Below are 25,444 nucleotides of genomic sequence, written 5' to 3' on the forward strand. Positions count from 1 at the left end.
CGCAGCAGGCCTGGGGTGGGATCTAAGCTCATGCATTCCTAACAAACCTCCAAGCTTTTGGTGTAGAGACCACACTTCGAGGAGCAAGACCATACTTTGTTTTGTTAGTTTGATTAGGAAGCTATTTAAAAATATAGCTTTCAAGGAGTCTTACAACAGACAAAAGTGATACTCTATTAGCTTCAGCACAGAAATTCCAATGTGTAACAACTCTTATTTAAAAGTCAACTCAAAAGACCAGTCATGCTGTTTTGATAAATGCAAAATTTGAAATCATGGTTTATGAAAGACAAATACATATTTAGCATTAGTAGTTTAATTTTGCATGATGTGATAAAATTGTTCTAATGCATAGAGACAAAAATGATAATAATTTACAACCATTTAGCAGCATGCCTTACAACGTTAGGCTAGGTGTTAAACAAATGACAGGAAAAGTTACTCTCTGATATCTGTGTAAAAGTCAGTGCAGGTTAAAATACGGTCTCCAGTATATTCACATCTGGAATACTTCTAAGGGTTAATTTTCATTATGGTTTTCAGTGAGTAAAAGGGTATGTAAAATTAAATTCAAAACAGACATCTGTTCAATTCCTGACTACCTCTGCAATTTGGAGGCAGATTTTTTAAAAACCACACCTTGATCCTAATAAGTAGATTTTGTAGGCTTTTTCAGCATTGAGTTATGGTCTATACAAAGAACGATTTTGAAAACAGGGGTAGTGCTAAGAATAGCATCACTTAAGGGTCTCTCAAATGATAAAGTGAGAGTAGCACCTCTGTCCAATTCTCTAAGGCCAGCCAAGTACAAAGGCTTGGTTTCCAAGACATTTCAGGATAAAGGACTCCCATCCCACCCCCACTCCCCCTTCTAGTGAAGTTCACACCAAAACAATACATTTGTCAGAATAAACCACTAATGTGACAAGCACTATAAATAACTATGCAAAGCACAGAATGCCTGTGTGTATGTGTGTGTGTGAGGCAGAGATATTAAAAGCATCAAGGTAACAATTTTTTATGTTCAATGGATGGTTCTGCCTCAATATTAAAGAGCTCAGTGGCTTTTAATGATGAAAAAATTATGCAAACATTAAAAAACAATTTTATATAATTATTTGGAGTTTGCTTTCATTTTACAAACAACAATTTAAAATAAATCCATTAATGCTGTCTGTGGGGATTTCTTGCAAGTCAAAGGAAATGTATCATGCACTGTGGTTTGGTTTAATACTAGAAAATAAGTTCTCTTACCAGTAGTGTTTATGAAAGGAAATTAAGAAACTTAAGTGATTATTTCTATGGCTGGGACTGGGCCTTAAATGGGGGAGGCTTTTTCATGGAAAGGTATTAGTCATCTATTCATTTAACAAATGTTTATGAAGAGTGTAAGGGCTCAAAGCCCCCTTCCCTCTAGCCAAAAGCATTTTGAAGGCTCATCCCGGCAAGCCCTCCTTATGACCCTATAGAGACCTTCAAATAAGGCTGAAATTTATCCTCAAGGTAAAAAGGATCCATGTAGAGTCACTTTTTTTTTTTTTTTTTTTTTTTTAAGATTTGATTTATTCATGAGAGACACAGAGAGAGACAGAGACACAGGCAGAGGGAGAAGCAGGCTCCCTGCAGGGAGTGTGACGTGGGACTTGATCCCGAGTCTCCAGGATCACGCCCTGGGCTGAAGGCGACGCTAAACCAGTGAGCCACCCAGGCTGCCCACTGCCCACTTATTTGTTTCAAAATGATGTTGCCTCACATCATTTCTAAGAAAATTGAGGAAAAAGACAATGTTGTGAGGCTAAACATTCAGAAACCAAGCGCCACCTGGCGGTAGGAAGGGAATCACCACCAACCACATCTTCCCTCATTCTCTCCTGTCGATATATAACTACCACCTCTTTCTGTACCCTATAAAATCCAATTAAAATAAACACCTAAAGCAGAACTAAAAGAAAAATTAATCTTACCTTAAAATGGTTGCCTGAGGTGATTCTGTGGAGTCTGAGAGGAGCAGGAACACAAATTTTGTAAGTTAGCCATACTGGGTGGAAGGCATAGCCAACCTCCTATTTAACTGTCTTTTGCGGTGCCTCAAAGCCTACGACCTCAAAAAACAGTTTCTTATATTAACTATGCCCTAGAAATAACCCATGTCCCATGGTTTCCTGGGTTTACTTCCATCTTTGGCTACCATTTAAATCAGGTATGATTCCCCATCCTTCCCGTTGGCATATTTTGCAATTCATATTTGCTGTGCCTTCAACTATATCCTGAGGTTATAGTTGAGTGGGAAGGAAAGGTCAGTATCTACAACACAGTTCTGTACCAAGCTCTTTAAACCCAGAGCAAAACCACATACTCCTATGATCTGCTGCTCCTAGACTAGGCATTATAGCGAAGCCCAGATAAAAGTAACACAGTAATAATGGATTGATTCTCTTTACTGAATACATATTTAGTGCCATTTCCATCTAAGTGCTCAAGATAACCCTTCCATAAGTGGAAGATGACCTGGCTGTTAATGATCCTCTCCACATATATACACAGCTGGTGACACCATGTGGTGGATGACTCTTTGAGTTGCTATTCCTAAAAGGTTCAGGCTGACCTGGGACAACTCAGTGGTTAGCAGAGGGTTTAATGGGTTGAACAGTGTCTCCCATGTCCTAATTCCTGGAACCTGTGAATGGGACCTTACTTGGAAAAAGGATCTTTGCAGATAGAATTAAGTTAAGGTTCTTGAGATGATGAGACCATCCTGATTATCCAAGTGCCCTAATATCCAATGGCAAGTTCCCCTAGAGGAGAAAAGTGCAGGAAGATTTGAGATAGAAGAGAAGACATGGATTCACAGGAGGCAACATGAGGATACAACAGAGACAGATAGGGTCACAATTCAAGGACTTAGAGGTGCCAGAAATTAGAGCCTTCTGGGGGGAATGTAGTTCCTTTAAGATTTCAGACTTCTGGCCTCCAGAAATGTGAGAAGTTACTATTGTTATAAGGTACTGAAATTGTGGTAATTTGTTACACTAGGAAGAGAAAACAAAGATGATACACATGAACTTCCTCTTTCTATTTCTGCTTCCAACTGCTACCCTACCTGGCACTATTAGAATAGGGTGGCATTGCAAAAAAATCTTAGTTTAGGTTTTGGTGAGCATTGACAGGGGCTGAGCAAGTCTCAGAACCCACTTCACATTCTTAAGTTTTTCAGAATTAACTGACCTTGGTAACTGGTGCTACTGGCTTCTGCCATATTCATTCTCTCCTTTCTTATGAACACAACTCCAATTTTTTCAGGGCAGCAATGTGTAAACTACACTTCCCAGGATCCTTTGCAGCTAGCTAGCCATGGGACTGAGTTCTTGTTTGAGAGAGAATGTAAGTGGTTAGGTTGGCCTCCAGGAAAAACCATTTTTAAAGGGAGAAGACTCTCTTGGCACTCACATGTGGCCTCGGGTCTTAATCCCCTTCCTTCTTGGCAAATATGAGAACTATGAAAATGGAAAAATCTTATGAGAAGAAAACAAGGGAGAAGAGAATAAGCCTGTGACATTGACGATATTGTATATCTGAAAAGCCAGTCTTGCATTGCATACTCCAGACTTCGTTTCATGTGAGAAATTCAACCCTATATTTGAGCTACTGTTTAACTGGGCTTTCTGTAACAGCCAGATCCTAATATGTCCACCAGCTTTTAAAAAACCAGAATGTTCTTTGTGAACTCACTCAGTTAATAGAGCTGTCTACATTAAGATTTAAGGTGAAGTCAGAGCCCAAAATGATGCATAATTTGCCTCCCATGTTGCAGTCACTGGAATATCTCCTGGGCCTTCAAATAGGATTTGAGTATTCTTCAGTTCTTTTTCCATCCTACCATCAATTAATACCTTAATCTCATTGTTATCCCTAAAAAGAACCTTTCCGTCAATGTTAGCTCTCTTGCTTACTGTTCCAGTCACTAACAGAACTCACAGACCATACCCATGGTCACCCCTACAGTTTAGGTAGAGAACACTGCAGACCAGAACACTGGTCCCTATAAAGCAGCAAGACAGATCAGAGGAGGCATCAACCCAAGGAAAACCAAGCTCCAGCTCTGAAGGTGACACCGTCTTGCCTAGAGATTTTCTGAACTCCTTCTTTATCTACACCCGATTTTATCTACCTCCTAATCAATGACTTGGTTTGTTATCTTTAATTTTTCAGTATCTTGATTATTAATGAAACTTACTAATTTTCCTATGGCTTTGAGCACTTAATGTTGAACTCTACCTTGTATTAAATTATAACTGCATGAATATATGTTCCCTCTTAACTACTAGATTGTAAAACTCCTTGAAGGTACGTAAAACACAGAACATCTACCACAAAACACATATTAAGGGCTATTATGTATCAAGTCTGATGCCAAGCATGGTGCAATCATCATCTCATTTACTCCCTATTATTCCTATTTTATAAATGGAAAAACAGGCTTGGGAGGGTTGGTGATTTGCTCAAGACTCAGAGCTAATTGGGATTTGAATTCTGAACTCTATACCAATAGTAAGAGTCAATTACATATTAGCTATTGCATGGAATATAGAACTAGACCCCAAAAGAAGTGGAAAACAACTCAAACTTCCAATTTATGAGATGTATTCTCTAAGGCCAGATCTTATTTTCTCTGAAAAGGAAGATGAAGCCTGCTTAGTTGAACAACTCCCAGACAATATAATTTTCTTCAAGAATTAATGAATCAAAGACTAAAGCTGCTTCTCAAGGTTTTCTCCTCCCCTCATCTAGTTACCATTTTCAGAATAATAAACTTTAACTTGTTAATAACATTTCAACTTATCTATGACTGCATGTCTAGTAAGATAAAGACTCCTATCTCCAAGTGACCTTATATTCTTACCTCAACATCACTGGTACAATCACCAGTTACTTGTACTTGTTTTTCATATTTTGGGTAGGGAGTTATTTTCATTATTGTTAAATATGAGGCAGTTCTGGGCATATAGCAAGCACCCAATCAATATGTACTGTCTTACTTTAAACCAAATTCCTGTGAGCAGTCAAAAAGGTAGTCAGAGCATGACAGAGGCGGAGGTATGAATGAAAAGGATGAACGCATTTTCTCCAAACTCATTTTATTCAACTTTGAACATAAGTCCAGGGCCAGGCAACATTAAAAATGGAACTTTAATGTTACAACATGATTGAAAGTCTGGTATCATACTGAAGTGATGGATCAAATTTCTTATGAAATCTGCTCTGTAATAACATTTCATATTCTTAATAACACTCTGGTCTAAATATTGACAGTGAGTTGCCACTTGGGAGGCAAGTGGATGATAAAAAATATACCAAGAATATTAGCCTTCTTCCCTTAAGGTTCAATTTTTTCTGATAGAAGAAAAGCATTACTTTCTTGGGTGATTCCAAATTGATCTTCGATGAAGATGCAAAAAGATCATAAGTCCAATGAAATGTTCATCTGTGTGTGTTTGTATCTCCTAAGTGCCAAATAATTATATTCAAACTTTTAAAAAGTTCTCATGTGAATGGATTTGGCCAACCATCCAAGTTTAATAATATTTAACCCCCAAGCAATGACTGACAGCCAAAATCCCACTTGTCTATCATGATTAAACCCACAGGCTAGACCAAGTGTGGTTGAGCAAGGGTTGAGAGTAGGGCCGAGTGGCTGGCACCCAAAATGCACCAAAAGAGCATAAGAGCTTCAGAAATCTCTTCCCCAAAGAACAGAAATTTTACTGTGTCTTCATGAAACTGGCTTTGACTCTGAGGGCAGGAATGAACATATTTGTAGGTTTTCTTTTTAAAGGCTTCATTTCTGAAATGTACTAGTGCATGATTTGGTGACAGTCCCAGACACAGCTTCCCCCAAACTTAAAATTGAACATTATACACCCACCCCTTCTGATACCTTTTATAGCATGAAGTCCAGATTATATTTAGTTTATTTAATTAAAATATAACATGAACAGCTTTCATTTATATGTGAGTTAAATATATTTTTAAAATTTCTGCCCTTAATATGTGTCCTAAGCATTCAATAGTGACTACTGTCTCTCTTAGGTTATAAACCTTGTTAGAAAGGTGACATCTGTATAATAATCTCTATAGTACCCTAAAGTGTAACATCATAAGTAGTAATGTGATACAATTAAATACTGATATTTAAAGCTGGTAATACGGAGGGTCAGAGTTACCACGCAAGGTGATGTAGTGACACACACATATAAATACATATGATTCTTTTTCCCACTGTCCTCATTTTAGTGGCCAAGCCACTCTCTTAGTACTTTACAGTCTTTTATAACCAGTGGTGCTAATTTTTTATGTTATAGAGGAATCCTCTGGGAAGCTTTTTAATCGCCACTCTTCCCATCAAAAAAATTCTACCTGAGGCTTAGGGTGGGACCCAAGAACCTCTGCTGACAAGAATGTCATGTGATTCTGAGGCAGTTCACACTAAAACAAGGAGATCATTCATGGAGTTTAGTACCACAATCATTTTCTTTTTAAGCAAGGAAACTACATATATTTATGGAAATTTCACTTATAATATTCTATTATGGCCTATGAAAGAGAGTCATAATTTCATTTATATAACAGGTTTGGCAATTCCAGGAAGAATCATTTCATATGATAAATGAAATGAAAGTACCCCTTCCTCCCCATTCTGCAGTGTACATTTTGTCTGGCCATAGTCAGTGGACAGGGGACCTCATATGTTGGAGAAGGCACCTACTGGTCAAGTTTAGCTATCACAACCTAGCTCTAGTAGGTACTAAATCCCTAAACCCTCTCCAGCCAAGCCCCCTCCCAAAAGCACTACTTATTCATTTAACAAATTTTCAGGGTTCCTCTATTAAGAACTTTGGTTAATAGTTAAAAATGCTAGTAACTCACATATTCAGTAGATGGAATACATTTCCTCCAAGCAAAGAAAGTATGAATGTGGTTACTTTTCTACTGATTTTAAAACTATTAAAGCTTGAAGTTGCTCAGGAAATTCAAGTTAAAAGGTATTAACAATACCTCCGTCATTTAAAGAATAAACTGACTGTGACAGTCTGGTATATTACTCTTCACAAAGAACCTACCAGAATTCAAATATTACTTTGCTTATCATTGACAACTCATCTAGAATGGTAGGAGGAAATTGAACTGTTAACAAAAAGAGACGTCTTAGGGCAATATATTCAACCAAATTAGAAAAGAATAAATAAATAAATACAAAAACTCAAAGCTGCAGAGATTAATTTAATTTGGTTACTTCCCTGGGAAGCACTCAAAATGACGGGAATAGGAAGAGGGGGAAAAAGATCGATTCCTATTTGGAGGAACTGACAGCAATTGAAATTGAAATGTTCATATAAAAGAGAAAACCATTTCACAATTCTACCTTTTTTTTTTTTTTAACCAGTTTATGTTGTTATTTTAGGTACCATAATATGCAATGTCTAGCAGGTCAATTGACAAATTTAGAAATCCCTTGATGCTTAAAAAAAGTGCTTGAATAGACGTTTTGTGGATTGGAAAATCTGGGTAGATTTGATAATGCAAACCTCAGAGCAATGTTTGCTGAACCTCTGCTGTGTCAATTATCATGGCAGGGCCCTAGCAACTCTATAGTTCCGGTTGAAAAGGCACTTTCTTCCTTAAAGCCCTACATTCATTCAACCTTCTATAGCAAACTCTTAAGGAAAAAAAAAAAAAAGACAATTTAAAATATCTCTCAACACAATGCAACACAAAATCAACAGAATGAAGGTTTGCATTTGGCCCTACAATGTCGTGTAGGTCAGTTAGTAGAAAATTAAACAGACACAATTTGTTGTAGTTAAATCATTTCCCATTGTGAGGACTTTAAAAAGCATCCATTTATTTTGTAAAAGCACATACCAGAGACACATCCACAGCTGCACTGAATAAAGCATTGGCCTTCTGCAAGCACTTGTTGCTACTTCTATTAAGACAAATCAAACTTGCCTTTTCTATCAATGAACTATGAGCCTCTAATCCTAATAAATGAATTAGTAAATGAGTAAATCAGTAGTTGGACCTGAGAAGAACACAGCATAGTAGTGGACACTTTCTGTCTTCCAACTCTGATCCATTCCCTTTCATTTGGAAATAGGATCTATACTTTCCTTAGAGCCACTTCTTTAATGCTCTCAGACCATATCTCAGTTGGGCAAATGAATACAATCAAAGTGACTCCTTAATTCTGAAGACTCTGGCAAGAACTTCCAATAAAGACACATTTTGTCTACTGGACTTGAAGCTGGAGTCTGCTACATGCAGATATCTCGCCGGACAGTAAAGCAAAGACAGACGCAACACACCTAAAAGATGAGATTCATGACACTGTGTGAGCCCTGAATCTACCATGCTTTATCTATGACTGACTGACCTTTCTAGTGTTATGAAACAATAAATATTTACCCCATTATCTGACTGATTGCATAAAATAGTTTGCTACTCTTCTACCACCTACAGTTGAATGAATTCCAGAGAATTCAAATACACATGAGCTTGCATTGAAAGAGGGTCATATCAGATACTCAAACTATATTTTTATGAGCCTACAACAAAAGAAAATAAGATTACCAGAATGTCACCAGAAACACTGTTTTTCATTTCAGTGCTTAAATCCTTAGCATGGCATTCACGATTCCTTATGATCCAGTCCTAGATATTTTGGTAATAAAATCACCTAGGACAGTTCCCTGATTTCTAAGATCCATCTATACTGATCTACTAATCATAACCAAACATACCTTACTCTTTTGTGCCTTGTTAATATCGTTTATGTCATTCTCTTGGCTTGAATGCACCCCTCCAACCTCATCTCTATTGTGGGACTATAGACTATCCTACCTACCAAGACAAGTTCAAATATCATCTCCATGAAGTTTCTCCCAAGCCTTCCAGTCAGTTCTAATTATTTTCTCTGAAAAGCTTTTGCCTCTATCAACACATGTGAAAGACATTTTGTGCACTAGTGGAAGCTATACAAAGGTCACTTATTTTTAATATTACTGAGCACTTGTATCACTTTCTTGTACTTATGTTGTATATGTGTATCACCTTCATTAGACTGAACACCCTGAAAGCAGGGACCAGTTTTATTTCTCTACAGCTTAGTTAATTGTCTTGGCATAATAAATACTACATTATTCATGTATTCCAGACATGTACTAGTCATTTGATTTTTCTCTTGCAAAACCAAAGCGCATAAAAACTTAAAGATCTGCCAATCCCAAATGCAGTTAGTCCAAGGAGAGGTAAATTTAAGTATTTTAACAAATAAAATATATAAATAACTCAATATGAACAGAGTTGAAAATCTTAAAGGAAAATGAATTTGAATAGATCTATTAAGAAATATTAAAAGTCAGGGGATGCAGGAAAGGCTATGGGGACAGAGGATTCATCCCTGAACACTGCCCCCTACACACACACACACAGCAACCTATGCTATATACATATTCCTGTACAGGTGGTAGAATAAAGACCAGGTCAAACCAGCAGAGTCAACTATAAGGAGGATAGGATTTGGTTGCTGCAGAGAGAAAAGAAGATGCCTCTAGGGCAAATAATTCAGGCGTAGGGGGCAGGGAGAAGATGGGAGTATCATATGTAGGGGGTGTCAGAGCCTCTTGACAAAGGTCACAAACCTGACCACCTAAGGGGCTAGCAGGTAATGAAAATCAATAGAGAAGGTCAAAAGGAGGGGGGAAGCTCTTAACAGCAGCAAATAATTACCTTCAGTTTTACAGGGAAAATGGGCAATACTGGGGATCAGAGCTGACCAAAAAGGAATGCTTCTCCTATAGAGTCCCCACTGCCCCATTCCCCCTTACTACTTCTATGTGGGAATTCAGGCCCAAAGTTTCCAGAAAATCCAATTTTCCAAGAACTTCTTAAAATCCATATTTTAAGTGTAGTTTGCTGTTATTAAATGCTAGTAACTAATTTAGTAAGACTTAAAGCATTGGGCAGACCAGCTAAAGGCACGTGTTGGCTAAACTTCAGGTTTGTAGCCTTTCTGATATGAGTATTGTGAGGCCAGCAAGCTTCTCTGGTCACCTAGCATTTAAAGCTATTTTTACACTTGCGTGACCCTAATTTTTGACCATAGAATACCATAAAATGAACCATGAGACCAAAATAGGAATTACGAACAAGTGTAGAGTGCCGTTTACAAAGTGCTTCCTTATGCATTCTCCAGTTCATCCTTGGAGCACCCATAGAGAAAGATATTATGCCTGTTTTCAGACCAACTTTACAGCAGGGTCTGGAGAAGGCAGAAGGGAGTCCCCTGAGTCAGTAGTTTCCTCACTGCCATTTGTTCATAGCAGATATTTATTGAGCACCATCTATGAGCCAGACATTCCATCTCTCTTCACAGTGACAGGATGAGGAAGGCCAAGTGGAAGATGTATACATTCTCTCTCGTCTACTATGTATTTAAAGTGGCTCACAAAGTGTGCAGGTTATAGATAGACCCTCTGCAAGTCATTGTGCTCTCTGCACATGAAATACCAATTTAGCTAAGATAATTAAATATGGCATTTGTAGGTTATGAGAACCACTCCATTGTTACCCATGAGTGTGACTTTTTTTGTGTTGTGTTTTTTTTTTTTTTTTTTTTTTTTTTAGGATTCCATATGTAAGATCATGGGATATTTGTCCTTCTGTGACTGGCTTATTCCACTTAGCATGATGCCCTCCAGGTTCATCCATGTCATTTCATACAGTAGGATTTCCTTCGTTAAGACTGAATGACATTCTACTGTATGTATATTTTGCCATTGACTTCTCCAACCTTTCTTATCTCTATCACATACTTAGCATTTCTTGTCTCTATCTCATAGGTATTCCTTAGAGTTGATAACCTAATACGTACTGCCTTAAATATCACTTTACAACTGCTTCTGAGTCATTTCATTTATGGTCATTTTGGCTGTTGCAATGACATCTCAATTTTGTATAAATTGTGGGCAAAGGTTTTACATTTTTTACATCATACTGCTCATATTAGACACACATAGCTGCTTAGTGCAGGGAACCCTAGGAGTTCTGGGTATATTGAAGGCTATCCTTGGTACAGAAGGGCAGCTTAATTTCTACAAGAGCTCAAAAGTGTCCATTTCTCCTTTGTTGAACGATAAATGTTCTCGTTCCAATTATATCCTGTTGTCTTTTTCCTTATATCTAATCTGTAGCTCTTTGCTATTGTCATTTTTGTTTCAGACAAGCTATTGATGTTTTAACATGATTGTGCAGAGGCTAAATTTCTAACAAGTTGTATATTCCAGGAACTTCCATGAAAATCTAGAACCTTCTTTTTAGGCTGATCTTATTTTCCTTATATGAAGAATACCTCTTCCACAAATAATCAGTGGAGGAGAAACCATTTTAATTTCTGAATAGTTTCAAGCTCAAAGGTGGTGCTAGACATAGTCACCCAGGGGAACAAAGGAGCTAAGAAGAAAAGGGCAAGATTGTCTAAAATGAGTTCAAATAAGCATAAACCAAAACCATGTCAGGTGAATAGTGCTCTGGAGTCAGGCTCAAAGGTCAATCACAGTTTTAGCACTAACTGCTCTACACCTTAATTTCCTCATTTGTAAAATGGGAATAGTAATAGTACCATCCCCTCCAGGGATATAAAGGTTATAATGCTCATGTCTAATAATAGTTCTTAGTACACGGTAAGTGGTTGAGAATTTAAAACAGATAAAAGGGAGGTATATCATACCCATAAGGGCAACTCATAGGAATTCCAGATGATACATCATCCAGGTGCTTACACAACATGGATTACTAAAACCACAAGTAATCATGGTATCTGCTGGTGCCTGCCCATCACAAGGATGGGGCATGTCATATAAAACATCAGAATCAGTCACACAAACATTAGATGGTTTCCAAAAGCAGTATGGCCTCAAGATTGGTAGACTATTCTAAAATTAACCAGCAAGTCTTGGTTATGCCTTACTTTTTAAATGCATGAGTTTGTAAGAATAATTTTGGTTGCAACTCAATCAACTTTAAATTAGCTATGTCTGCCCAGCTGCCTGCAGAATGGGCTGGGGCGGGTGATTCTCTCTCTCTCTCTCTCTCTCTCTCTCTCTCTCTCTCTCGCACACACACACACACACACACACACAAACTGGGAAAGGATATCTTCACTCATGATTGAATCTGGGGCCTTAGTGCCATTCAGGTTCTGTTTCTTTCCAACACGCGAAGTAGATGGTCAGCAGGAGCACCAGACTCATGCTCTACCAGCTTACCAACCTGAAGGAAACAGACTGCTGTCTCTCATTAGCTTGGGCAAAAAAAAAGTGTCCTATATGAATTTCTAATGACCTAGTTTGGGCATGTCTGTCTCTGAATCAATCACTGTGGCCAAAGAGATGAGAATGGCCACGCCTAAATCAATGCCCATCACTACAAGTGGGACAGCTGACTCCACCAAACTTTATGCAATGGGTTCCTTTATAAGACTGAGGGCCTGTACTAGTACAGGAATGAGAAAAGGATAAGGGGGAGGGGGAGATAAACCAAGAGAAGTTCCTTTCCATAAAAATATAATCCTGTTAGCTATAGGGTTAATACTTTTTTAAAGATTTACTTGAGAGAGAGAGAGAGAGAGAGAGAGAGAGAGAGAGAGAGAAGCACACAAGCAGGTGGAGCAGAGGGAGAGGGAGACGCAGGCTCCCCCCCTGAAAAGGTACAACAGTGGCTGTACTTTTGCTTTCAAGTGACCTATAGTGTTTGGTGATTTTTATCTGGGTTGAGGGATGCTGATGCAACTTGGGTATGCATTCCAAATAATATGATTCAGCCTAAAGATGATCTGATGGTCAGTATGAAGGTATGGCCTTAATGAACATGTTGTAAATATGAAAAGGAGAAAGAGGTCCACAGATTGTCCAAAGCTGTACACTTTTAAAATTAGGACTTGCTTTCACAGGTCACGACTAAAGTGACTTAACATGTAGTCTGTGAATTCTATATAATTTGACTAATAAAGCCACAGCAACATCATTTGTGCTCAAGCTATCAGAGTACATTTAAGTTTAGAGCAGTGAAAAGATGTAATAATTATGTTGGTGCTTCTATGAGTTATAATTGCCTCTTGTATGATTACTGATAATTTCAGGTAATTGTCAGCAATATGAAAAGCTTTTTGTGGTCCCACACTAGGCATTACTCTAGGGAAGGCATTACAGAGCTGAGAGGGGAGTTGAGGAAGGAGGGGTAGTGAGTATTCATAGTATAATTTGCTTGGTTTATTCTCTAAAATAAGTAGATTGCTAGAATCTAATGATTTAATTACCTCATAGGACAACCATATGCTGAAACATCATACCAGCTTTTAGCAAAGAAGAAAAACTATATATAAAAATCTTTCCATCTTCAAAATCCTAACTTTTCAGAAAAGTCAATTTAAATCATTTGGAAGCCTACCTGAGCATTTTTACATCTGAAATAGCTGAACTGGCAGGCATGGTCAGAGATCTGCATGGGTGTGAGGTACTTCAAAACATGGCCATTATTCCAGGGAAAGAAAAGGCACCCTAACACAATGCAAACTGATTTTCCTCTACACTAGGAGGATGAGGATAGAGGAAATAAAAAAAGACCATTTTAAAATACAAATGCTCACTGGAATCTATATGCTGACATTTAATCCAGGGAACTTACATGAATTAACTGTTTCTGAAAACATGTAACCTAGTTGTGAAGATACGGGCCTCCCAATGGTAAAATGTGAAGAGATAAAGAACCAGACTCTGAGGAAACGTAATCAGAAAACCAGGTGGCTTATACTTCTCTTCTGGAAGACTCATCAGTAAGATGTCTAAAGACAATCACTTACATTTTTGCTTTATCCAAATATCAAAAGGTCAGAGTGGCTCAATTTATTGTTTCTTAGACAAACTTTTTTTTTCATTGATTTAGAAAGAAGAGCAAAAAAGATAGTAAAACTCCAATCAGCCTGAGAGAAAGGTTAAAGCCATTCTTTTTTATATCCATTCTGAGTAGTGATCCATAAAAAATAATTAGGACAAGGGTAAACCTATTATGTAGCACAGATTCACCATCAGTCTCGTCAATCTGTATTTGTTCAGCCTCTAAAGGTTTGCTGGCCTCCGTGTATATGATTAAAACATATATTAAATGCATATATATAAATTTCTCTTCCTTCATGTTCTTCTAGTCCAAGTTAAGAAGGCTCGATTCTTTCTGTTTAGTCTCAACTAGCATCATTGTGCATGCCGATCTAAAAATGGTTGTGTCTTCCCCCTCTCCATTTTATTTATTGCATTGTCCAATTTTTCACACATTTCTAAACATCCATCATGCAGCTGTTATCTCTGCCCAGCACTCACTGTCACATTTCCCTTGATCCTCCCTTTGAGCTAAGCTCCTTTACCACCGGCTGCCATGTCTATCTCCTTCATCCCTCTGCTGAGCAGAGGTGGCTGAGCACAGGGTCTGTAACTCTCGGATGCAGGCTGCGTTATGCGAAGGATTTTGTATTAGAGACCTGTCAGAGCTGGCCGGAAGGAGGGCACATTTGAAATCATTTCTCTTATTGAGAGATAAGTGTTCCCTGTCATTTATTCTTTCGTTCTCGCTTTTACCTTTCACACTACTTCCATATTTATCCTCCAGCCGCCTGCATATTTGACAATGTTATTGCTGATAGTGTTATGCCACGAGATATGCACACGTATAGCTGAAGTGACTGATGCGTGACCTTCAGCTTTTTCTATGCTTAATACACACATTTGAGCTTCATCCAAGATGACTGTTTGGGGTCTCCTGATGATCTCCATCCAGGTCCTTATTTTCCTTAATGGTAATAACAATGCTAAGTGATAAGGCCATGAATTTATTAGGCTTCTTCCTTCCCAGGTAATTAACTGTCATGTCCTTGTGACTACCTCACTTTGTTGGCCTTCAGCCAGAATCAGAAGCTATAGAACAAATGCACAAGAGCAGCTTTCCCCCCTCCATCGTGTATAGGGTGGCTGGAAGGGGAGGGAGAAGTGGAGTATTTTGCCTACTTTTCAAATGCGCTCTGGATTACTCAACAGGGAATCTTTTTTTTTTTTTTTAAGATTTATTTTTATTTATTTATGAGAGAGAGAGAGAGAGAGAGAGAGAGAGAGAGAGAGAGGCAGAGACACAGGCAGAGGGAGAAACAGGCTCCATGCCAGGAGCCTGACTCAGGACTCGATCCCGGGACTCCAGGATCGCGCCCTGGGCCAAAGGCAGACACGAAACCGCTGAGCCACCCAGGGATCCCCTCAACAGGGAATCTTAAAGTGACTTATGACACACATTTGTCCATAGAAAAAGCCCTGTCCCAAGAAGTACTGGTTAGCTAACTATATGGTAATAAACATACCACCCAGTATTCCCCCCAGTTGTGAGCTCTCAGGAGAGAGAATTGTGTCTTCCCACAACTCTGGCATATTTACAGAATCCAATACTTTGGAGGCTGCTTAGTGAACAAGGATTGTCTGAGGGACAGAGCACACATGCAAACATGTCAGCGAGTGTGAGCAAGCATGTGTGCACACGTGCAAATGGGAAGAGCTAGATGGGAAGCTCTAGAGAGAACCCAAGCACCTCACTCAACAATTTCAAGTTCATGTTTTAGAAACCACTCCTAATGGCTTGGTGGACACGGGGGGGGGGGGGGGGGGGGGGGGGGGGTTGTTTTGTTGTCTTATTTTAAAGATTTACTTACTCATGAGAGACACACAGAGAGGGGGGCAGAGACACAGGCAGAGGAAGAAGCAGACTCCCTGCAGGGAACCGGATGCCATACTCCACCCAGATTCCAGGATCACACCCGAGCCAAAGGCAGACACTCAACCGCTGAGCCACCCAGGTGTCTGTTTTGTGTTTTACTTTGCAGTTTTTTGGAGGAAATGTGAGCATATCAGTGCCAGGTTCACAATAACTTAAAAACTCCTGTACCAAATCAAACTACATATGAATGCCCATGCACCAAGACTGGTAAATAATCATCTTCCCTTAGCAAACATGAGCTTTATTGAAGTTTCCATCAAAGAGAAACAATCATTTCAAGTGACACTTTCTTTTTTTTTTTTACAAGGTTGCTGTGAACTTTTACTCTATTGGTGACAATTCCAGATTACAGAATTTAATATCTAGTTTAACTGTAAGCCTTTTCAGCAGGGCTCTCGAGTTACTCCATTTAAAAACAAATGTATCAGATACCAAACAAAACTGGTACAGCTTAATAGAATAAACATGTATTAAAGGTTTTTTATTTACATGAATTGAGCAAAATCAAGATATCATACTGCTCCTGAGGGCATAGGCAAGTAGCCATGAGGAGGCCATCCTAAGATTATTCTGGTGTAAATACGTTTTATACATACCCACAGGATGGATTTTGTTTAGATCTCTCTACTTAATAAAATACACAATGTTCCTGGCTGTTTTGGTCCTTGGAGGTCATTCCGATATTTGATATTTCCCTAGCTGAAAATGCAATTTTATCTGGCTTTACAAAATGTACTTTTAGATATGTATCTAACTCATAAAATATATTTTGTACCTGAAAGTAGTTGGCCCAGTTGAGCCAAAAGGGTGGCACAACATGTGTGCACTTTGATGTACAGAAGTTTTAAAGTTAGCTCTGGGAGCCACAAACCTTTTAAAGACTGCTGATTCAGTGCATGGCTTACTGAAGATTAGGGTGGGAAAGAAGAGGGCAAAGGTGATGCTCCCTCAATCTCCTGTGCAAATGGGAGGTATATTTTGCCCGTGGATGAAAAGATTCCAGTGTGGACCTATCACCAGAATGGTAACAGAACATCAAACTGAAAGTAAGCACTGATGTCAGGGTGGCTGAAATGGAATCAATTAAGAATCAACTCTCATCATCTGTTATAACTAATGCAGGTTCTCCCCCTTTTCATTGCTTTCAGACTTATCCTCGTAGACATGGATGTAATTGTAGAGGACTCCCAGGGCTTAGAAAATTAAACTTCTTACATGGCATATTTTGCCCTTCTTTCATTTGGCTGATATACGTGTCTCGCCAAACTCCACTCTTAGATAAATCCAACTCTGTCTACTTAATACCTGCACGTGCCCCAGCTGAATAAGGCTACAGAATAATTCACAACCATCCCTAATCCAAATGCTTTCCCCCTCCCTCCAACATACAATATCTGTCCTCATTGTAGAGAAACTAATTCTTATTTCTGAGAAAAAAAGAGGCCAGCAGAACAGAGTTCCCCAAGCTTCCCCACCATCCTACCATCCAGCTGTCCTATCTCTGTGCCCCAACTCCACCTCCATTTCTTTTTAACTCTTTCAGGGTAAAAAGCCTAACAAGTGCTGTTCTTGCTCTCGTTGTCCAAATCTTCTGGGACCATTCTCTCCTGAACCCATACATCCTGGGCTTTTTGCCCCAGCATGCCACTGAGACAGCTCTTCAGAGTCACTAATGACTGAGTCTACATTGCCAAATGCGATGGCCAATTCTCAGTCATGACGCAGATCAGGATCATCTGCTTCCCCCCTCCCTTTCTCCCCCCCCTTCTTTTTGGAAACAATCTCTTATTTTAGTACCCAGGACAGAACTCACCTCCCTTCCAGCTTCACAGGTTGCTACTTCTTGGACTCCCCAATCCCTTCTAGTTTCCCCAACATCTAAATATTAGGCACCCCAGCATTCAGTCCTGGTATCTCTTCTCAGTGTCCTCTCTCTTCCCAAGGGAATTTACCCAACCTCAAGACATAAATACCACTATACACTAATGCTTCCCCAAATCCCACCCACAGCCTGGACTTCTCTCCTAAACTTCAGACTCATCTACCTAAACTGCCTGTTCAACATCTCCAATTAAAAGTGTCTAGAAAAGATTTCCTGATTTCTGTTCTCACAGTTCCTAGCCAGTGTCACCCTGCAACTGCTTACGTCAAAAACCTTGAGTCACTGGTAACTGCTCCCTCTCTCATGCCTACACCCACATGCCATCCATCACTGAAACATGCTGGCTGTATCTTCAAATACATCACATATCTGGCCATTTGTCACTGTTGCCACTGCTCCCATGCTGACTCAGCACACTCTCCCCTGGATTATTTACAACAGCTTCTTAAGTGGCATCCCTGCTTCCCTCTTACTCCCCTACACTCCACCCTCACTCCACACAGAAGCCAGTGTTATCCTTTGTAAATAAGTCAGATGCTATCAAAACCCAATGATGCTTTACTACCTCACTCAAAATAAAAAGCAAAATTGCTCACAATCCCCAACCAGCCTTCTCATGAGCTACAACCCCCACCAGGTTCTCTGATCTTCTTTTTTTTTTTTTATTATTATTTTTTAATTTTTATTTATTTATGATAGTCACAGAAAGAGAGAGAGGCAGAGACACAGGCAGAGGGAGAAGCAGGCTCCATGCACCGGGAGCCCGATGTGGGATTCGATCCCGGGTCTCCAGGATCGCGCCCTGGACCAAAGGCAGGCACCAAACCGCTGCGCCACCCAGGGATCCCTCTGATCTTGTTTCTTATCACCTTTCTCATTTTCTGCCTACCCAACCCACCCAGGCTCCTTGATGTTTCTCCAGCACATCAAGCACATTCTGTCTCAGTGTCTTTGTATTGTGTTCCCTATGTCAAATGCTTTCCTCCAGATACCCACTGGCTTCAGTACTGCATCCTCTTCAAGTTAGCTTATTCAGGAAGCTTATCTTCTCAAAGACCTTCCCTGGTCATCCTATATTACTTTCCTCCCACCCCCTATTCATTCACCCCACTCCACATATCCTTTTCTCTTTACTCTTTTAATACTACTTTTCTGTGACAGCTGTCATCACTTCACATTATATATCTACTTGTTTGTTCATCAATTAAAATTCTTCCTAGACTATAAGCTCCATCAGGTCCATGACTATTTTGCACTCATCTGTGCCTCCAACACTCACAGCAGGGCTTGGCCCAGAGCAGAAGTTCAATAAATACTATTGAATGAAATAATGGCTGCGGAGTTCATCAGCTGCTTTTAACATTGTGTTCCTGCCATACCCAACTGTGCCTCTGCCAGTGATCCCACACTTTCACACATTCTATGGACTCCACGTTAGTGCCTGGAGCACTTGCCCTGCTTCCTTGTCCAATGGATGGACAGCTTGACATGTCTGTGACATTGCACAAATGTCTCTGAAACCTGCCCTGCTCCTCCTAACTCCTTCTATATGCCCCAAACTGTTCATTACATAACATCTCTATGGAATCACATTCATAAATATAATCCTACCCCACAGGAGGAGGACAGAGTAGACAAGTATCTGCTCTGGGCCACAGCTTTGTCGAGGTCAGTGAAAGATCCTAAATTAGAAGTTTATGAATATTGAAGCATCTAATGGCATTTATTATTTTATTTCTGTGTCATTCACAAGACTGAACCCGGACACCAAGTCTTCTTTGCCCCCAAACTGGCAAAATAGGAGCATGTGAATGTGAAGATTGAATGGATAGTATTGATGGTTAATACTGGAAGCTGGTTAGCAACCTGCTGTTTTACAGGGATTATCTCATTTAAGCCTCTGAACAATAAGATAAGGTTGGAACTATGAACTCCTTTTACATTTGTGGAATCCAAAGCTTGGGAATATGAAAAGTTTTCCCAAGGTCATCCAAAGGCAATGACAGAACCGGACCGAATTCTTTAACCTTGACCATCTGGCTCATGATGTTACGCTGTCTTGGAAGGGTTGCCAAGACGACCAGGGAAGGTTCCCGTCTAGCTACAGATCAGAATCACTTGAGATGCTTGATAAATTGCAGTCTTTGGTTTCACTCCTAGAAATTCTGCTTTGTGATGGAGTCCAGAGATCCTTATTTTTAACAGGCACCCCAGGTGAGTTTGATGGGGCCAATTCACTGGCCAGGGGTGGTGAGGAAAAAACAAAAAGCCCATCAAATGGGTGATGGAATATAATGAAGGAGGAATTTAATGAAGGGACTTTTTTTTAAAGGTTCAGGCAGGGTTAAAGTAAAGTAGAAGACGACGAGCAGAGAGCTGTTTGTTAATACTTCTAGGCTGAAAGGAACAAGGTAACGGAGCAGTGGCCAGAAGGCTACAGAACTGCTACCACTCAGAAGACAGCTTGGCAGGGGCTCAAACATTCAGTCAAGACCAAAGGCAATCAGAAGCCAGAGAGCAAGAAAGGCTTGACGCAGTCCATACTGAGCAGCTTTCCAAGGTGTGGAGAAATGGAGAGGTATACCAATGTATAAGGCTGAAAGGAAAACATTCTGTATGCCACACGTTTGAGAATCAGTTTCCTATGGAAACATTGGTCCAATAATCACACCAAGCATATCAGACCAACCTGCTGTTGATACCCAGTGTCTTCCTCAAATGCCTCTTTCATTCTCAGCTCCAAACATAAAATCACCTGCCTGCTGAAATCTTCTATATCCCAGAGACATGACATGCCCCAACTGAACATGTTCCCCTACCCCCAACACATGGAACCTGCTCATCTTCCTGCATTCCTACTCATTGAACAGTACCCATCCCTTCCCCCAGGCTCCCAGCCAGAAGCTAGGGATTCATCTGTAACTCTTCCTTCTTAGCTGATTGGAAATCTTTATTCTCTCTACTTGATAGCTCAGGTCCTTCCTCTGCTCTTCTCTCTTCCTGCCATTGTCACTGCTTGAGGCCACGTCATCTCTGCCTGGATCACTGCAGGAATCTCATAATTGGTCTCCCTGCTTCAAACTAGTCTCTTCAGAGCTGAAGCTTTCTTTTCAAAATGCAAACCTGTTCATATTTCTCCCAGGCTTAGTATCCCACAGTAGTTGCCCACAGCATACAGGCAAACTGCAGACACCAACTGTGCATGCAATATTTTCCTATTTCCATTTCCAGATCATTTTTGCTAAAAGAAGAAAGGTATTGATTTTTACACATTTACCATGGCCCAAGTCTTTAATTTTAGTACTCTACCAGCCTGCATATTAAATTTTCTAGGCATACTATTTTATAAGCAAAGAAGATATAATTGTATTCCTTGTTCTCTTCATGCCAATTTTTACATTTTCTTTCCTTAGTGTATTAGAGTCCCCAAAATGATGCTGAATAATAATGGTGACGGTAGCCATCCTTGTCTAGTTCCTGATTTTAACTGAAATTATTCGAGTGTTTTGCCATTTAAGCTATTAGCCACTCTACGTTTTTTTTGTAAACAACCTTTATTAGATTAAGTTCCCACCTATTCCCACTTAATCTTGGATTTAATTAGAAATACCTGATGAAGTTTAGAAACTGCCTTTTAATACATTATTTTTTCTTTGTTATTGTAATGAATTACACAGATATGTATCCTTACCTTGGATAGCTCTCTATTCCTGAAAAAAGCCTAATCATAATACATTATTGATTCAATGCTTAATTATGTGATATAATCATATAACAGTGGTTCTGTAGGTTTTGTTTTTACCTTTTTTAAATCATGTTTTGCTATTAACATTATGCTGTCTTCCTTTATAGTCAGGAATGGTGCAGTCATATGAAGATCAAATGATTTCTGATAGAGAACATGGTTGCATAATGGTTTGGTTCTTGTGACTTTTAAATGGTAGATCTTTAGTCATGTTTCTAATATCTTCTACAATAATTCATGCAAACCTCCTCTGGTGAACAAACACACAATTTTTCAGGTTTAAATTTACTTTTGAATTTATACCCAGTAAAATTCATTCTTTCTGGCATTCAAATCTATAAATTTGACCGATGCATAGGCCTACCAACCATGACAGGAGCTTGTCTTCCCTTTCCTCTAGAGAGAAAGGTGAGGCTGAGTTTCTGACACCCCACTGTCCACACTTATGCATAAATGGGGCTGCTCTTAGGCAAAGTGGTCAGAGAGAAGAGAAAAATTAATGGGGGTTAGCTTCCCCCATCACAGTTTGAACCACAGTCTTTTTTTTTTTTTTTTTTAATTCTTCTGGCCAGAGATAATTTTCTCTCAAGGTTTTAGATCTCTGCACCTCTACTGTGGCCCACAAGGTGCTACAGTGAGGCTACCCTTGGGATGAGAGGGAAAAAAAAAAAAAGATTCCTCCCATACTTTTTAGCTTGCAAGGCACCCCCTTTTCCTTGTCTTCTGGCTAGAAATGGAAGTCTCTTAACTTGTGGCCATGGACACCCGCTGCACAGTTCCCTGATAAGGCTACCCTCAGGTTCCAGCCGGCGGTGAAAGACGGAAAAACCAGGAGCCATACAATTCTGCCTTCCCTCCAAATCGAGTCTGTTCTGTTTACTTTGCAGAGGCCACAGGTGGTTGCTTTTGGTGTTTGGTCCAGGACAGAGGCTTGGTAGGGCTTCTAATCCTGGCCAGCAGCAGAGACGACTTCGAATGTGTGTCCTTTCAAATTTCTCCTCATGGATTGTTGTATTCCTTTGGAAGTCTTTGAATTGTTCCCTCTGGTTTTATCTTTGTTTTTATTTTTTGATCTGTTTTTAATTATGTACATTTTTTGCCACCTCCCTTATTCTCAACTACAACAAAGGTTATCAATTTCATTAGTCATTTCAAAGACCCAGATTATTACTTACCTAACTTTTCAACATTCTCTACTTCAACAATTTCCATCTTTAACACCTCTCTTTTTCTATGTTTTAGAGTTTGTTCTTTTAAATTCTTGAGATACATTTTAAGTCCCTTTACTTTTCAAATATTGATGTTTAAGACCATATAATTTCCTGATTTTAGCTTTGGGTTATGTCCCCCATGGATTTTGGTATAAGATTTTCTCCTTGTAATTGCCTTTTAGATAGAAATCAAAATTTGAATTGTAAACTTTTTTGATCCAAAGATAATTAAGAACTCTAATAACACAAACTTTTTTGGCCATCACAGTAATATTGATCTTTAAAAAAATTTTATTAGATTATTAGAAAACATGGCCTATGAAAATCTGAGGCTAAGAACATAATCGATTCTTGGAAGTATTCCACAGGCATACAAAAATATACATACCTTTCCCCTTCAAAGAATCCCAAGTTAAATATATTCAATTTTATTTATTATAACACTTAGTTTGTCTGGATCTGGGTTATCCTGAAAGATACACAGCAAGGTCACATTCTGAAAATTTTACTAATATCAAATTCCCTCTGCATTTTAATATATTTTGCTTTATATTTTAGTCTCACTTGTACATTTATGCTTATGACTAATGCATCTTCTTTTATACTGTGCCTATTCTAATTAATGTCCTTATTCTTGTTCAGTGCTTTTAACCTTACACATGTGTAAGCTTGATATCAAAATTATAACCTATTTTTCTTAGTATCTCTGCATATTCCTGTATTTTACACCATCTTTCATCTCTTTGGTTTAAAAGTGCTTCACGTTTCTGGATTTTAACTGAATCTATAGAAAAGAAGGGAATTTGTTACGTTCATAATAAGCAACAGATATACTTCATTTTATTCTTTGTATCTTCCACTGTTTCCTATTGTCCGCCCCTTCCTTTTTTTTGTTGTTTTTCTCTGCCTAAGTTACTACTCACTGCTTCCCTTACTTGTGCCCCATTAAGTTCTAAGTTCTGCTTTTCTAGAGACAATTCAGGAAAAGCTGAACATGAACATAGTTACTTTAAGGTATTATTAATTTGGTTAGGTAATACAATGGTATTGTGGCCATGCATTAAAAACAAACAAACACAAAAAAACCCACAAAAACCAGAAGCCCTCATCTCTTATAGATACATACTGGAATATTTTCCAGTGAAAATTCAGGATGTCTTTGTTTACAATACCCCAATATCTGGGAACAGTTGGGGCAATATGTGAAGCTAGGCATTTTTTGAAACTGAGTGTTGGGCACTTGGGAATTGATTCCACCACTCTTAACTCTTTCACGTATGTTTGAAAATTCCATTAAAAAAAGGGAAAAATCATTTATTTACACAAAAGTTTTAAAAAATATTTGAGAGAGAGAGAGAGATAGCAAGAGAGAGCAAGAGCAGAGGCAGAGGGAGAAGCAGGCTCCCCGCTAAGCAGGGAGCCTGACACATGGTTCAATCCCAGGACCCTGAGATCATGACCTGAGCCAAAGGCAGATGCATAACTGAGCCACCCAGGTGCCTCTACACAAAAGCTTTTTATGTTGTTACTGAAACTCCTCAGTGTTCATAGGATTCTTTTAATTAATATTACTGGTGGTCTCCTGCTTTCAAGGAAAGCAGGGGTGAACAATCTGTGTATGGAGTTAGATAATAAGTGTTTCAGACTTTATGGGCCAGTAGGCAAAACTGAGGATATTATGTAGGTACGTACATAACAAGAATCAATTTCCACAAGATTCTTCATTGTTTAAATGCAAAATATCATGGCAATAGTTGAATATAATTTTTGTAATACAAGTAAAAGATCTGCCTATAAGAAGAATGGGACTTTTTGGATGAGGTGCTTAGTTTTGCCTAATTGGGGTTCAAAGTTAGGCCTCCCCACCATCATGGTAGAAACACAGCCCCAGGGGATCCCTGGGTGGCACAGCGGTTTGGCGCCTGCCTTTGGCCCAGGGCGCGATCCTGGAGACCCGGGATCGAATCCCACATAGGGCTCCCGGTGCATGGAGCCTGCTTCTCCCTCTGCCTGTGTCTCTCTCTCTCTCTCTCTCTCTCTCTCTCTCTCTCTGTGTGTGTGTGTGACTATCATAAATAAATAAAAAAAAATTAAAAAAAAAAGAAAAGAAAAGAAACACATCCCCATTCTCCTATGGAGCTTTTTTTTTTTTTTTTTTTTGCTTCTCTGAAATAGAGTGATCAGATCACCTCTCCTGGGAACTCACCAGAATGTATTACACCTATATCTTTCTTTTTTTCCTTAAATATTGCACTCACAGTGTTAAAGAACTTTTCATTTAGGAAAGCAGATTAAGAGCATCAAAGGCTCTGGGATAAAACCATCTGGATCTGAATACAGCTGGATGACTCATCAGCTCTACCTACCTACTTAACCTATCTAGAAACTTCAGTTACTTCCTCTCCAAAATGACTACTAATACCTCTTTTACAGGATTGGAGAAAGATTCAGTAAGCTGATAAACGCAGAGTTCGAAGAAACATTACATACTATAAAACATTTGATAGGTGTTATTGTTCTTTCAGTTTTTTCCCAGCCACTTAAAATTGTAAGATTATTCTTAGCTTGCAGACCATACAAAAACAGTTGGGCCAGGTTTGGTCCATAGCTATAGTGTGCCAATCCCTGCAGGAGTTGCTACCTATTTTGGGTATTCTGCATATCTTTCCTCTCTCTGGCTTCTGGGCCCCTACATAACTCCATTCACTCCTGAGATTCAGGTCCAACTGTGGAGACCCTTTA

At 39.1% G+C, this 25,444-nt stretch overlaps 1 protein-coding gene across 8 annotated transcripts in view; it reads right to left on the bottom strand.

Moving 5' to 3' along the window:
* The window catches only part of SAMD12 (sterile alpha motif domain containing 12), a 377,648-nt gene that overhangs the window by 276,004 nt on the left and 76,200 nt on the right, over window positions 1-25,444 (bottom strand). The gene's annotated exons all lie outside the window — the stretch shown is intronic.

This window comes from Canis lupus, chromosome 13 (assembly GCF_011100685.1).
Source record: "Canis lupus familiaris isolate Mischka breed German Shepherd chromosome 13, alternate assembly UU_Cfam_GSD_1.0, whole genome shotgun sequence".
NCBI lineage: Eukaryota > Metazoa > Chordata > Mammalia > Carnivora > Canidae > Canis > Canis lupus.